We start from the raw sequence: 17064 nt of genomic DNA on the forward strand, positions 1-17064 counted from the left end.
AAGTAAAGGGATATAACGATATGTTTCATTTTGCACGAAATAAAAAACTTTATAGTTCGCCTTGAACTAAAAACTATGCTCAATTGTCCAATGTTCAATTGATCTTTTTGAGTGGCGATCGAAGTTGGGGAATATTTAAAGAAGAAGAAGAAAAAGAAGACGAAGAATTTACTTCTCCAGAAAAGCGAAAATAGGTAAATCACACACACTAACAAAAAAAAATTTGGACAAATTTATACATTGAGAATGCGGTAAAAACTTTAAGAAGTGTAAAAAAAAATCGTAGGCCAAAAACGTCAACATCTCGGATTCAAGAAGGTTAGAACATATTTAGTTCGCCTTAAACTGAAAACCTTGCGTGACGATCGAAGTTGGGGAAAAATTTAAGAAGAAGAAGAAAAAGTAAATCACACAAACTAACAAAAAAAATTGAAAAAAATTATACATTGAGAATGTGGCAATATAACGAGGAGAAGCAACGGTGCCACTGTGGCTCTCAAGCGTTTTCCTTGGCACAAATGGATAAATGATTTTTTCCAAAAAAATCGGGGGAAATTTTACAAAGTGTTTTTGGTATGATAGGCCGAAAACGTCAGCTTCTCCGATTTTAGAGGTTTCAAACGCTCTCATTTTGCATGAAAAACCCAAATAATAGTGTGGCGTAGGACCCTACACCACAGAATAACATTAATTTTCAAAAATAAAAGTTACTAGCTAATGATTATCCAAAAAGCAGGAGTATTAAACCTTATGATAGAAGGAAGAGATAAATTGTTAAGAGGCACTAATTAATTCATCAGTAATAATGCCTTGACGTTTAAAGATGTTGTATTTAGGGTTGCTCTATACGACAAGAAGTATCTTTTGATTTTTTAGAATTTTTAGAAAGGCTCTTTAAGGAGCTGCATTAAGGTAATTTTTAGAGTGTAGATTGATAATTGTCCTGAGTGAAATTCCAAGAGTTCGTATATGCGAATTTTATATACCGTAAGCAATTGATTATTGAGGAAGAGATCCAACGAAACGCTCCGCTTTCTGGACAAAATCAGTTTAAATATTTTCTTCTGAAGAACATGAATTTGTTTCAAGGAAGAAAAAACCGCAGCAGCCGTACACCAAGATACCATACTGTATCATTGAGTTATTGCTGGATCGATAGTAGTTAAGCAGCTGCTTTTGAGGAATGAAATGTCTTATTTTTGAAGCACTGCCGCACTGATAACTAACTCTCATAATAACATAATCATTGCGAGTCAAAATCGAAAGTTTTCGCTGAACAAGGATAGCTCTAGATCTTTGCAATGAACCGATTGGACAGTTTTATTATTAAAAACAAAATCATGTACATCATATTTGGAAGCCTTTGTGATCATTTTAATTCGGACTGTTTTATGTAAATTAAGTGCTAGTTTGTAAGCGTTAGACCATTGGCTCACAGTTTCCAGGTCCTCGTTTACTTCTGTTTCAGATAGCCCCGTGGCTGCTGTGTTTGTGTGGTCTGCAAACAGAAACTTTTCTGTTTTGGAGCATGACCTTGGTAGGTCATCAATGTATATTAAAAGCAGAAGGGGTCCGAAGATGGACCGCTGCGGTATCCCACAGCTAACTCGACTCCACTCAGAGGTTTATTCCCTTTTTTCAACACTTTGTATTTGATCGCTCAAGTAGCTTGTAAACTAACTTAAGGTGTTTTGACAAACGCCATACTTGTCTAGCTGGTCCAGCAAATTCTTATGATTAAATGTGTCAAATGCTTTCTTTAGATCAAGAAAGAACCTAGTTGTATACTGATTACTATGGGGCATTTGCTCTGTTATATCTGTCATTACATCAATGGTGCTATGCTTTTTTTCTGAATCCAAACCGTCTACCAATGATAGAGTTGGTTATACATAAGCCTTTCAAAAACGTTGCTCCAATTATTAAATGGGGATATTGGCCTATACTTGTTTTCAACTGTCGTTGAGTTACTTTTATGCATTGGAAAGACTTTTGCCCTTAATAATTTCTTGGGAATCTTACCTTGGGAAAAAAAATTGATGAGATCTTTCGAATATTCAGCAACTATAGCAGCACAGGCTCAAACTATACGGTTATAGGCTCGAGCTATCCTCACATGACGTTTTTCATTCTAGCTTATCTATTATTGCTATCAATTCCAGAGCCGAGGTTTCAAAAAGAAGCATTGACCAATTTGCTTCAGGCAAGTTGGTAGACGGACATTGAGGTATTTCAATCTGAAGTCTCACCAATAATAGAGACAAATAGCACGATCTGACAACTCACTGTCATCAAACAATCTCCGCATGAACGATTCCTTAACAATCTTACATGGTAGTTCACCTAACATCCCATAAAATTGCCTTGAGTCTGCGATGAGACAATTAAATTTATTTTTGTGATAGTTGTTTTTTGGAAAGTTTAACTTCGACAATAAGGGATCGTTGCTTTTACTTTGAGTCCGAGCTCTCTGTGCTTGATTACGCGTAGTTCTTCAGCGTTTCAAATAGTTTCTGAACCATTTGGATATAATCGATATAGTAGGCTTCTACAAGCGGCACGTAGCAATCAGTAACTCTAGTGAACACACTTTCGAACGTTTTGAATGATTGTTCAGTATCAAAGCTACCTTGTAATGCAAGACAATGTTCAATAAGATATTCTTCTAAAGAGATTTGAAAGCAATTCACTCGCAATTGAGGTTTTAGGAAGTTTGCTTTAAGAAAAATTTTAAGAACAAAGTATTGGTTGCTGACGTAAAACTCTAGCACCTCAATCACAGGTGCGTTCAGATTTAGGTGTATGGAAAAGTCAAGGCAGGCGGAGGAGTTAATATCTACACGATTAGCTACCCGGGGGTCTATCAGAAAGCCATATGATTCGATTGCAATTAGATAACTATTTGACATAAGATTGCTGTCTAATAGATTAATGGTCATATCCCAGCATAAAACATTAGTTTACTATTGCGCTACTATTTCACACAAAAATTCATTTACCTTCTGTACAAAGTCCAATTTATTGTAATTGGAAGGATTACAAACAACTAAATCAAGAAACGAAACCCTGTTGTTTCAATTTCCTCAATTTTTTTATAATATCACAATAATATCTTTATTGCAGCATAACTCCTCCACCATTAGCTTTACGAATTTTTGATATAAATCTACTGAAGCTCATGATAAGAAAAGGTAGGCAGTGATCACTATCCCCTAGCGATATTTCAGTTAAACCTAGCATACATTGGATGGACTCAAGGCTATACATAAACGCTTCCAAGTCCTCAGAGTGCTTTTTAAGAGATCTCACGTTAACATTCAAAAACGAAATACAACCACTTGAAAATGAAGTAAAAGATTTTTTGTTTGAATTTTTAAGACTCTGTGTTTGCATCAAAAACATTAGATCTCTTGAAGCCGGTCTAGGCGTCCACGATCAGGTGTTCAAGGAACAGTCCCGCTTAGCAGAGCCCATTCACATTGAATAGCCTATTGTGTTCTTTCAAAATGTAGTGGATAGTTCCTTTTTTGGTCCAGACACTTTGAATTCGTGAATCATTCTTCATTAGGTTGTGAAAGTTTAGTCGAGGTAGAGTAATGTCTTGCAAAACCTTGACACTGCGAAATTTTTACTGTCATTTTGGTCACATTCTTTTGTTATCGCTTTTCGGAATTGGGGCCTGACTCAGACATCGAAGTGATGGCATATGCACTTCAGCGCATGCATAAGTATTAGCGGTCAATGACATTGTCCTTCTATTTAATAAGTTTATCACAGCATTTACGCATGCATCAGTATTAATGCTCAATGATATTTTCCTTCTACTTAATAAATTTATTACAACAATTAAGCGGGATTATAAATGAATTTGCTGATCTGATTTGCTGAACCCAAAATCTGAGCAAAACTTAGTCATCGATGAGATGGCTAATATTCAGGCTCCCTGTGATTCAGTCCGGGAAATTTATTTCAGTTTACTACCGAGCTCATCAGTTTTGATTTCTCCAAAATGACTTTGTTTGTAAATTATTAGGCAGAACGTTTTTGACTAATTTTTTAGGCAAGCAAGAAGGTTTATAGTTTGTTTAGACTGCGAACGTTACATAATCATCCTGAACTTTTGGGCCAAAAGCGGTGAGTAACAGCTTACTCCTATAGGCTTTTCCGTAGAATCATATTCGAAACCTGTTTGTGCCAGTGGAACTTCCACAAATAGCCAGAATTTATAGTGGTGAATTGTTTCATGATGTATTTTGAATTTTGAAATCTGCATATAAAAGATCTAGAGGAGAACAGTAATATTTTCTGCTGTGTGCATTTCGTGATGTGGATTAAGTGAGTGTACCAATGTTGGGCATTTGATATTTTTTTTAATTTAATCAGTACTTTAGAATACAATGCAAATTATCCTGTTCAATTGTTTTAACAACTGTTCATTTGATTTTTTGGACAGAGCAAAATTTTGTTCACAAAATTTTAGTTTTCCGAACCCTTTAGTTAGTTTAAAACTCGTAATTTAAAAATTTGCTCAGTTTTTTGTTTCCAGATTATTACTTTGTAGTGGATGTACTTACACCGACCGTCCTAAACCATTGGTAATGGCGTAGGATGACATTGATTTGAGCTGTCTTTAAATGTTTCTCTTTTTTGACTTACAATGCAAAATGAAAACTTTTTGAAGTATAAGTGATATGGAGTGTATTCATCTAAGGTAGCTAGAAACCCGAGTCGAGGTTTGGCGGTGAGTTTTCGTAAGAAATGCGGTTAAATGCGGTGAAAAAAAAATAATTTTCACCGCGTATTTCTTACATCTTTTTGCGGTGATTGCGGTGAATCGCGGTGAATTATTTATTTTCACCGCGTTCTCAGTATTCTTACAAAAAATAATCGTCCCAACACGGGTTCGAACCTCTGCTCTCCTGCATACCTTCACCTGCTTAGTCCACTGCGACAACTGTAACTTACAGCTTTGCAATTTCTTGTGAATTTAAATTAGATTGAGTAAACTTTGAAAATCATATGCGGTGAATTTTTGTAAAAATGCGGTGAATTTCGCGGTGAATTTTTGTAAGAAATGCGGTAAAATGTGGTGAATTATTTTTTGTCACCGCTTTCACCGCTTGCACCGCATCTCTTACATTAATTTGCCCCAAAGTTCGCTGCGGTGAAATTTTGCAAGAAATGTGGTGAATTTTGCGGTGAATTTTTGTAGGAAAATCGGTGAAATGTGGTGAAATATTTATTTTCACCGCATTCACACAAATCACCATATTTCTTACAAAAATTCACCGCATTAATCGCATTTCTCACAAAAATTTACCCAAAAACCTCGACCCGGAAATTAAATTCAGCAGGGCTGCGTTAAAATTGATTTCCATGTTTTAGTTGTGCTTTTGAATAGCTTATCAGTTGTGATTGTGACAATTATTATCCCAAACGACTGGTTTTTACAATTGTAGGTGAGAACAGAAGGATTTGTGGTTCGTTATTGCGATGCTGCAGTGGGCGTCAGTTAATAGACTCGTACCCGGGTCGAGAATTGGTCAAAAAATAATGTAAGATTAGCGGTGATTAGCGGTTTAAAAAAACTTCCGCAAAGCGCCCGCATCTTTTAGTGTTCAATTGCGTTCATAGCGGTGAATTTATGTAAGATTAGCGGTTAATTTAGCGGTGCATTTTTGTAAGATTTGCGATTTTAGCGGTGAAAATTTTTTTTCACCGCTTCGTGGTAGCGCTGAAAAATTTTTTTCACCACATCAAGCTAGTAGCGGTGAAAATTTTTCTTTCACCGCTTAAGCGGTGAAAGAAAACTTTTCATCGCTACGAGTAGAACGCGGTGAAAAAAATTTTTTAAGCGCTACTACGAAGCGGTGACAAAAAATTTTTCAGCGCTACCGTCAGAATGCGGTGAAAAAAAATCTTTCAGCGCTACCGTTAGACTTTAACCGCAACATATTTTTTACATTACCTGAACCAGCACCCAAGCTGGTTTTTTGACAATGACAATCCAGACAGCTGCAGACGTTTGCCTAATATTTAAAATTTTAATTCAAAGTTTACGATTATTATTGTGCGAGTCGGGGTTTTCAAAGCAACATCATGTTTTTACATTACCTGAACCAGCACCCAAGCTGTTTTTTTGACAATGACAATCCAGACAGCTGCAGACATGTTCCTAATATTTGAAATTTTTTTAATTCAAAATCTTTCACCGATTTTGGTTCGATTTGAACAACTCCTTCACAAGATAAAAATTTCTATATTTTTGAAAAAAGAATAAGTGAATATTAAGCGAATAAGGCGATATTTCCGGTTGAAAAACGAACTTTTTTCCTAGGCAAGCTATAGCAAAAATTCTTTTTGTTTTAGACTCTGCATACACTGAGGATACTCCATACCGAGTTTGGTTTGATTTGGACAACTCCTTGGAAAAATTTTTCACCGCTTAAAAGTTTTTTTCACCGCATTGATCGCATTGAGCGTAAATCTTACACTTTTTACTCAAATTCACCGCAAATCTTACATCTTTTAGCGATTTTTAGCGGTGACACCTCGACCCGGGTAACTGTCGTTAGAGTGTGCTTTCAATTTTTTCGTGCCCAACAATTGATCCGCAGAATGAGTTTGTTCAGGGTGAATGAACATGAGAAAAAGCCGATTGCGGCCGCAATGCTATTTTGAGTCAGATTTAAGTGGAGTGTTGAAAAATCGAAACAAATTGTTCGAAGTATGTTTTTGGAGATTGAAAAAAAATACGTGAGAGATAATCTACTCATTTCAGTTTGTTCAAAAAACTCTAATGTAAAACAAGGAGGCTCGGTAATGTGCGATTGCACATAAGGTTCCGACCCGGTTCATCCAAAATTTTGGCATAATTGTCTACCAAATGAGGAACAGATAGAAAAACACAAAAATTCAAGTATTTTTCAAAAAAACTGGTGTATGAACGAAAAGATAGCCTCCAAAGCGAATAACTCAGTGGAGTAAAAAATGATTCATTAGATTGATGAGATATGCCGATATGAAGAAAGCAAGGGAAGACGAAAAGCAAAACCAAACAACAACAACAAACATTAATTACATCAAAAATTTTATGTCCGTTTTAAAAAACAAAACTTAATCACAAAGTCAATAAAGCGTCCGATAAAATATAAACTAAACAATATAACTTGCAATTAGCCAGAAAAAATGGTTATTCAACAGTTCATAATAAGACTTGGTAACAATTAGACAATAAAGAACAGAAACTTTAAAGTTTAAAAAACAAACACCATAAGAAATCAACTAAATTATCCCATAAATTTACAATTACCAATGCTTCTATGAAGGGAATTAAGAACTGTCCGTATTCATTGTTATATGCAGTTACAAAAAGAACAAGAAATAGACAGTAAACAAAATGTCAATTATAACTTGCCAGAAAAAGCTTTCGAAGCCGTAAAGCCTTACTTTGGACCTCAAAATATGTTGGATTGCGCCTTCGTGACCACTAAATAATGAAAGTAAGTAACACGTTGATAAAAAGAAAAAAATGTAAAATTAGGGAATACTTTTTTCCTTTTCGAAAAAATTTTTTTTCCAAAGACATGAAAATCAATAATTACAAATGCAAAATTACAACGTGCAATAGGTTCGTCCATTCTTCCAATGGAAACCCTTGAGATCTGAAATTATCCAGAATAACTCTCGCGTCAAAAAAGAACGTCAAATATGACAAAAATCAGAAACTCATATACTTTTTTTGTGAAAAACCAGTATGGAAGACAGTAAAGTCATAACGAACTCTTTAAAAACATTAGAATTTGCGACACCAATACTATTTGACACCTTTCCTTGAAATGTATTTGGTGACATCTCATTAATGAACCTAGGTAACAGTTAGACAACAAAAAGAAAGCAAATCCTTGAGACGTGCAATTATCCAGAACTTGTCTTACGTCTACAAAAAAGAATGTCAAATATGACAAAAATCAGAAATTAATTTACTTTTTTTGTGAAAAACACGTGTCGAAGGCAGAAAAGTCATCGCGAATTCTTTAAAAACTTTAGATTTTGTGACACCAATCCCTTCTGAAACCTTCCCAAAAACTTTAACCTTTAATTAACGAGACCAGGTAGCAAACAGACAACAAAAGGAACAAAAATGCGAAGTTAAAGTGTTTTTTTTTCATTTTGGAAAACCGTTGTTTTCAAAGTCATGAAAGCCATCATCTATCTTCTATTATCAGAAAATCGGCTCATCTACTCTTGCACAAAAATGCAATCAAACAGGGTCATTGTAAGGAAAATAAATACGACTAAGAAGACAAATTAAAAACGAAAGTTAAAGACAAAATTTAAAAAAATCAATTAAATTCCTCGAGAAAGTGTTGTCGAAGAGAACCACAATCTATGTATTTAAGGATTTAAATATTATCAATTTTGTTTTATTGTGAACGCGAATAGTGTGATATATAAACTGCCAATAACGTGATAATTTGACAAAACTTGAAAACATGAAAAATGGGCAAATACCTAAAAATTAAAAAAAAAATTGTGAAATATAGAAATGTCAAAGCCAAGAAGACAAATTTTGAATTCATCAGAAAGAAGGAACACTCTTTGATTGCTGACACTAAGCTACAAATTGACCATATTAAGAGAAAATTGGAGGCAAAGTTCAATAAGCCATTTTTTATTTGAAAATCAAATATTTTAAAAGTCAAAACGACTATAAGCTTTCAAGCAATCAATTAGATAGTTTACTTTGGAGCTAAGTAGGAAGCCAACAGGACCTATCACAAGTGAGCTGAGATTTGAAATGCTCTGTTATTAAATTAAAATAAAAAAGATTGATTTTTTTATATAAAAAACCGACTGATGACAATTTGGATTTTTTTTGGGTTGTAACGGTCGATAATTGGTTAAAAAAACTAGTCCTGCTAGTGCTGATTGTCCATTTTGAATATTTAAATTTTCAAATGTCATAGATATAGATATTTTTTTAGTTAAAAGTTAAAAAATAAATGCTGGATTTTTGATAATCAACGAATAAAGTTAACAAAAAACGGCAAAGTTTTAATTTCAGAGCGCTTTCAACGGAATTTGAAGTAAAATTAGCCCCCTTTTTGTTAACAAAGATTGTTTTAGCTGTGTTTGGGTGTACACTTCCCGCAAATTTAATCAGAGTGGACTAAAGAAACTTATTTTGTGCTGCTTTTGATGAAAAAGTCTGAATTTTGTGAGATATTTAGCTGGAATTTGTGACAAAAAAATTCAATAAAAATAGCCGACAAAATGTTTTGTCTTTGAAAATAAAATCAACAACTTTTTCTTGAAAAATTTAATAAAATTTTAGCAAAATTGGCGAAATTTTAGTCAAAAATCCAAAAAAAAAGGTGAATAAAATTAACGGAATTCACTCAATTTTCTCGGAAGTTTAAGCCTCGATATCTCCCTGTGAAAAACAAAATTCAAAAAAATCTTTTCAATTCCGTATTCTACGCTGGACAAGCTTTCTAATGGTACTAGTCTCAGCTCTCTACGATGAATATATCGATCGGTCAAAATTGACTGAACGAAAAAAAACCCATTTGAGTATATAGTTCCTCCCCCCTCAAGAGGGGTGGGAACAAAAAGGATCGACCAGTTCTGTTCTGACTGAAACATAGCATTTTATTTAAAACTCTTATTAAATTTAACTCACACTAGCTCTATTATATTTGTAAGATTTGCTCGAACTATTTTCCATTGGTTTTAGCTATAATTCACGGTTATTTGTTATAACAGAAAAAAACTTTCCGAAGAAAATTGGTTGAAATTTTTGGTTGACAGGACAAAACAAAGTAAATCAATATCCTTTTGTGCTATACCTTTTGTGTCATTTACAGTTAGTTAACTGCTTAAAAACATAACCTGACCTGATTTGCGGTGCATCACAACTAATCCGCATATCGAGTCAACATTATAAAGATAGTTTTCAGTTGCCGTAGCCTTTTTTTAAGATTAAGGCAATTATCAGGTCCATGAGTCAAAATAAAATGTGTGTTTTTCTACTAGTGAACTAGGTTTTATAATTATCCTAGATTAGGAAATATTTTGCTGAGGTGATGTATTGAAACTGAAATGAACATAAATTTGCCTGTGATAATGAAGTTCGATTTCTAAGATTGCGGCTGTCATTGATTCAATCCACTACATAATACTTTGTGCGTTCACAGCTGAGCCACTCAGTTTAAGTTTCTCCAAGAGCACCTATGGTTTGGAAAATGTACAGGAGACGTTCTTCTTTGATTCCACGGCCAAAATTTAAAACACCATTTCAAATGAAACGTAGGTTTGTGACCAAAAAAACCTATAATCACAAATTCCTTGATTTCCTTGATTCCCCTGCAAGCATATTCATTAAGAATTGTTCGATATCAATAAGTTCCGGTGAATTCTTAATAGAAAGGGTAAAATAAAAGCAGCAAGGAAGGTTTCGATGAATCGATCCTTGAGGTATGCAATTGACTAGCGATTGTTAGTCAAATTTAACAGTTTGGATTCGCGGCACGAATCCACTCTTCTACATTCAGCGTGAGTTTGTAACTATGAAAACTTAGATGGAATTTTGTTACGATTCCCACTGTAATTTCTAGTTATGAAAGCTGACGCAATTCCACTAACAATTTATCTTAGTTCAAAACAAGAGGTTTTGATGAGCGACTGAATTCAAGAAAAGATTATAAGAGATAGAAATTTACAGAGGTTAAAAAAAGTGGGACGTATGAGCAATCATGAATAATTGACTTTTTAGTCGGAAGCAAATAAATTTAAGTGAATGAAGTAATTGGGTAGAAGTCATCAGTTTACCATCCTAAGATTATGAAGGTCATCAATTTGGTACATATCCAATATTTATCTATCATATATATCGCATATTTTTTTGCTTTAACGAAATTTGAGAACAAGGTTATCAAACTGGAAATTATAATATAAATAAAATTTTTGCTGATTATTAAAAATAATAGAATCTTTAAAGAAAAACTGGGAATCGTTGTGGAAATCTGAGAATGAAACAAACAATTTACACAATTTAAAACAACCAAACGAGCTAGTCTTTCAAGATACCACTTTAACAGGTAAATGAAACACTTTAACAATTGAAATGAAAAAACGTATAGTTTTAACAGGAAACGTGTCACTAATGAGTGACAAATTATAACATAAACATATGAAATATAATTGCAGAATTTGAAATTAAAATAAAATTTTCGTTAAGTTTCTAATTTCAGATTTGGTTCTCGGCGTCAAATACGCTCATGCTAATTTCTTGTTCTCAGTCAGCATAATCGTAGTCAGGTATAGAGCCTGAGATGGGTCGAATGCCGGGATAGGTTGGGCTAACCACTGATAGTTCGAAATTTGTTACTTCAATTGGAGATTGATTTGCGTCTTCTGGGATTACTGTTTTTATTTTTGGATTTGATTTCGATTTCTTTGAGATAAGAGCGGGTTCAGATTTGCTCACCGAGCATACCGAAATATCAAATCCGTAATAGTGTGGAGCGCAACGATTTCTCTTTCCTGTTGAAGTTGAGCGTGTTGAGATGGATAAAGCAGCAGAATTGTTCGGGGTGGCAGAAGTTTTGCTGACTCGTCCTTGCGTTACTAGTGTTCGTGGCTTGGTTGGCTTTTGGGTAATCATGGCTTCGCAAATATTGCTATTTGAGGACGAAACGCCAGAATTATTATCTGCTTGCCTATGTCTGATCTTGATGTCGCCTCGATATTTCTTCCTCAACTATTTAGAGTGGAAGGCTACTTGTTCCTCTGTCGTCTTTTCTTAAGGTGAGGGGCGCCTCTGTGCAAACGTCCATAAGGGTGTGTTTCTCTGCTTTCGTGCCAACTTTGTCTATATCATTACTTCGTACTCTTAGTTCTTAGGCTCCGGGTTCTTGTTTTGCTGTTGTGGTGGAGGAACTGTGATCCCAGGCGCCAGAGTGTCCCACATTTCTCACAGCTTCTTTTCGGAACGTTTATTTACTTTTCTGACCAATTTGAGTTCGGGAGAAGTCTCCGGTCTTGGGACTGGGTTCATCAATTTGGGCTGCAGGACAAAACGTGATACAGATTCGATTTTATCACTATTATGTCTGCGACCCGCATCCACTTGTGCTCGGTTCATTGCTTCTTCTATGAAAATATCACGTCTGCCTCCTGATACGTATCCGTTATTGTTCAGGTAGTCCTCAGCAGGGACAATGTCGGCATGTAAATAGTGGTTTAGAATTTGTTCATATGTTAGGTTCGACGATTTGGCAATTCTACTGATAATACTAAGAGATGTGTTTGGCTTTCCCACAAAATGACCTTGGTAAGGAGTTGCATTTGTGGTATTTTGTTTAAATATTTGTAATTAATACACTATTGATTTTATTGATTCCTTAATTGTAATTTTTTGTTTTTATTAGCTAATTTCATGAAGGCTAAGCGCGTTTTAATAGTTATCATCAGGGTTGTACTAATCCAATTGCTCAATGACCGTTTGCAGGGCTTTAATTATTGTATTATTCTGTTTGCAGCAATTTTTAACTTTGTTTTCTATCATTTATCGCACTTGATCTAATCTAATTTTGCGTGGGACTCGATGAATTTGGATATATTAATCAAAAATCTTACAACGTCAGGTCCTTTTTTATCAAATACTTCTACGGTTGGGTATTTTGAAAAGCGATCGATACATGCGAGGAAGTAGATTTTTTGGTTGTTTTGATTGGTATTTGGTCCATCAAAGTCAATTTGAATCTCTTCATTGGGTTCTGAACAATTTACATGTGGTTTCCAATTAGATATCGGGATTATTGGTTTAAAGTTCTTATGAATTTACGTACAGGGTTTATACTTTGGCGCTATCTTCCAAATTTCCCGATGCATGTACGGCCAGAAAGCGTATTGGCTTAATGTTATCATCCACCAACTCCCGGGATGTGTTAGGTGGAGTGACTCCACAACCGCCTCCAAATTGAATTGGTTATCGCAACCCTTTCGTCCACACACACACACACCCACACGTTGACGTGAAGGTCGCGCCGGTTAGAATACAGGTATGGGTTGGCGTCCTTACATCGCTGCTCATTGTTTTGGAGTATACAACCTCGTACATCTTTGAGCACGGCATCCCTACTGGTCATCACCGCAAGAAAACCCTTTGTTAGGAGTTGAGTCAAGTTGCTTTCCTTGGACAGCTCTTGATGGGGGGATCGTTGGCCCTTCATTCAATGAGTTGGTGGAATTTACGGCAGAATTGGGCGTTGACTAAAATGTTAACGTCCAGTTGTTGCGGAAGGAGTTTGTTTAGGAGTTTTCGTAGCGCTCAGGTTTGTATAATTTTTGACTTAGAATTTTTCTGCATTTGCAGGATTGGCGAGAAGCAACTTACTTGTTCAGAGGTTTAAGGCAGAAAACTATATGGATTGGTTATTTGATTATTATTTGAGGAACCTGTGGAATGTGTAGAATTTACCGCGTTAAAGTGCTGTGATTGACAACTTAGTGGTGCGGAATTTGTATAAATTGATGCAATTGCGTCACGAATGCGTGGAATTGTTGCAACCACAAATTCCTCATCATATATGTTTGTAACTTTTGCTTTTTGATTTGAAGGCGAGAAATGTAATCTACCAGCCACATAATAGCGCCTGGTGCATGTTCAATTTTAAAATCAAAAGGTAACAATCGATCTACCCAACGTGTGTGGCGACTGTTATAGGATCTGTTAGATCTATGTTCTTTCATGATAAATAGTAAAGTTCTATCATAAGTGATGACAGTAAATGATTTTCCGAATAAACTATATTTAAAGAGTTCAACAGACCACAACACTCCTAATAATTCTAATTAATTAACACTGTAGCGTTCCTCATTTGAATTAATGGATCGTGATTCAATTGCAACTGTATGCTAACATGCTGGTGATTGCTTTTCTAATGCTGCACCTAGGCTTGCTCTAGAAATATGGCATCTGATGCGGTTGTCCAAGTGTGGAGTAGTATGTGTATTTTTGGTTGCGTTTGCTACTTTATCTTTTATATAATGAAAATGTGTTTCTAATTCTTTATTCCAAACGAATTTGGTATTTTTCTAGAAGTGGCTGATGACATAACTGTGACAGAATATGTATAACTTTGCCTAAATAATGTACTGATTCTAAAAACGAACGTAGTTGTTTTAAAATTTTAGGTGCTGGGAGGTTTAGAATTGCTAAATTTTTTTTTACTCTAGTGCTGCAGATTGGTTAAATTTGTGTCTCAACCATTCTATTTCGGTTTTAGCAAAGTGGCTCTGAGAAAAGTTAATTCTAAGCTTATCCTCATTTGGTTTTGTGAAGCAATTTTTTACTTAATTAAAACTGTCTTCTTCAGAACCACGGCTCACTATAATGACTTCAGCTAGGAGAAATGTATATTTTTTAGTCTAACTTAAGTGTAATTCATTATTCTTTGAAATGCTGTCGGCTTGACAGCGGGACAATAAAATCCGTTAATGAAACGATATCTGCCTGTAAATTGACCACCGACAGTATAAAAATTGCAATTGCGTGACGTGTCTGGCTCTAAAATAAATTTAAGCGTATTTCAAACCAGTGTTGAGGAATAGGCTGTTTCCTTCGATGCATTTGTTTGAAAATTTTGTTGTATCTTGTCTATTAAATTGTCAATATTGGGCATTTGGTATTTATTTTTATGCATTGACTTGTTTAGAATTTTCCAGTCTAATGCTAAATTAATGGTTTTGTCTCGTTTAACGGTTATAACGATTAGGGAGATGAAGTTTTTATCAGAGCAACTTTTTGAATTTATGATGAATTTTTGCATCCATTAATTTAAGTTTTGGTTTAACTAAAGGTGGAAGATTTATTGGAGCTCTTCTTCCTTTTTGATGAATGGGAGTGAGGTATCTATGAAATATAGATTTAAAAGTGTGAGATATACCATTTCTGGACATAAAACCTGGACAGTCACGAGCTATTTGTTGTTCAATCGGGCGCTGATGTTGATCAAAGAGTAATACTTGTTTTGATTGAGTTAAGGATATTCCGAGTTGTAGGAATAGATCCCGGCCAAGAATGAATCTGTATTCTTCTTCGACAACAATGGCGTTTACATTTTTGTCTATCCAATCTTTACATTTCACTGTGGTGTTGATTACACCAATTGTCTTGAGTAACTCATTAGAAAATGTTTCGCGATCTTGAAATTCCAATGTTTTTTTCCTGTAGCTCTCTTTGGTGTTTATTATCACCGCGTTTGCTGAGCTGTTGTTAATTTTATTGCGAACACTCACCGAATGCACTAAAGGTTTGGTTTCAATGTTCCCGAACTGAATTTGCATATTGACCAGTTCCACTTCTCTCAGACTGTTACTATCTGAGATGATGGCTACACAGTTTCGTCCTAGTCGTCGTAGTTGGAGTCAAAACTTGCTTAATAAATATTCTTCTGTGGTAGCATGGAATCGATCTTGTTTACCTGTTCCTCCAAAGTTGCGGGTGTTCCGACCGTTGCAGCTTCTGATGACGCATCGTCAACATTATTAACTCTGGGCTTTGGTTTTGTTGGATTCTTCAATTAGCGGCAGACTTTTGCGAAACGATTCCCAATTCCACAATTTTTGCAGATTTTTCCCTATGCTGGGCAGTTTTGGCGGTGGATAGGCGATCAACTATATCCGCAGTTCGGACACATCGTAGGCTTGAAGTTATTTGCAACTGCTCTTGGATTGTTCCAAGTTTTTTTAATACTGTTAAAAGCCGTGTTATTGAGTTGATTAGACACTGTATAAGCCGAAATTCCCGATATTTTGAGTTGATTTTGGAAACCCGGCTAGATTTTTATCGCTAGTTCGAGTGCCTTCTCGGGTGTTTTTGTTTTCTTAGGCAATTCTCGTTGTTTTTCTAGACTCCTCATAACTACCCAGATCGCAATTCAATTTTTCCACTGGTTCTCCCTTAAGTTGTTTTCGTGTGAAAAAAATGTAGCAATCAAAAATTAAATTCCTTTGTTAGGTGAAGACATTGTCGAGGGTATCTCATCAATATTTCTTTGGAGATTTGATCAATTTAAACTGTTGGTTCTTCACTATCGCCACATATAATTCTCGCAGCTTCACTTTTTAGGATTTGTTAAGCCAGGCGTTTTTGAGTTGCTTGTTCCGTTTTCGACGATCTCTTTTATTTTGAGCCGTTCTGTAGTTCACGTCTTCCTCATAAAGTAGCTCGGGAGGAAACCAGACTTTGTCAGGGGATGCGTCTCGTTATAAGTCGATTTAGATGCCCTCCTTTGCTAGTATTGCCGACTTCAATATGATCCTCCGTTTTTCCCATCTCATGGGGGTTCGGAGTTGGTTGCTCCCAGAACGGTTCTATCTCAATTAGAGCGCGTTATTTGATTGCTGACTGCACCATGTGATACCTCCATCCATGTGGTACGCAACTCAGTAGCGACTGTGGGTCAAATTTAAGAGTTTGGATTCGCGGCACGAATCCACGCTTCTATGTTCAGCGTGAGTTTGCAACTACGAAAATTTAGATGGAATTCTTTTATGATTCCCACTGTAATTTCTAGTTATGAAAGCTGACGTAATTCCACTAACAATTTATCTTAGTACAAAACAAGAGGTTTTGATGAGCAACTGAATTCAAGAAAATTTAAAAGAGAATGAAATTTAGAGAGGTTAATAAAAGTGGGACGTGTGAGCAATCATGAATAATTGACTTTTTAGTCGGAAGCAAATAAATTTAAGTAAATGAAGTAATTGGGTAGAAGTCAGCAGTTTAGCATCCTAAGATAATGAAGGTCTTCAACTTGGTACAAATCCAATATTTTTCTATCATATATGTCACAAAGGTCTAGATGTACACTGAGTTGGAAAAATGCAATTTTAAGGTCAAGAAGGGACAATTAAATTATGCTTTGCAGGGCAATGGCTTGAATTTTTTGTGATCTGGAATAAATTAATGGATCTTATTGGAGCGCTCTACCGAACCATCTTGTGTAAACGCAAGAGCAATTTTTGATAATAAACTTTCATCAGATCAGCTTA

The 17064-nt window shown here is 35.3% G+C and overlaps 2 protein-coding genes across 4 annotated transcripts in view; both read right to left on the minus strand.

Annotated features, from left to right (window-relative positions):
• Positions 1 to 3773, minus strand: part of LOC142337513 (selenocysteine-specific elongation factor-like) — a 286977-nt gene extending 283204 nt beyond the window's left edge. The window contains exon 1 of the mRNA XM_075386792.1: positions 3756 to 3773. The gene's annotated coding sequence lies outside the window, so the exon portion shown is untranslated. The remainder of the gene's footprint in view (positions 1 to 3755) is intronic.
• LOC142337514 (testicular acid phosphatase homolog) overlaps positions 1 to 3775 on the minus strand; it is a 265886-nt gene extending 262111 nt beyond the window's left edge. For all 3 annotated transcript variants that reach the window (XR_012758950.1, XM_075386793.1, XM_075386794.1), the window contains exon 1: positions 3755 to 3775. The gene's annotated coding sequence lies outside the window, so the exon portion shown is untranslated. The remainder of the gene's footprint in view (positions 1 to 3754) is intronic.
• Between the last annotated feature and the right edge of the window lie 13289 nt (positions 3776 to 17064).

Source organism: Convolutriloba macropyga, chromosome 4, assembly GCF_964194025.1.
Source record: "Convolutriloba macropyga chromosome 4, txConMacr16.3, whole genome shotgun sequence".
In the NCBI taxonomy this organism is placed as follows: domain Eukaryota; kingdom Metazoa; phylum Xenacoelomorpha; order Acoela; family Convolutidae; genus Convolutriloba; species Convolutriloba macropyga.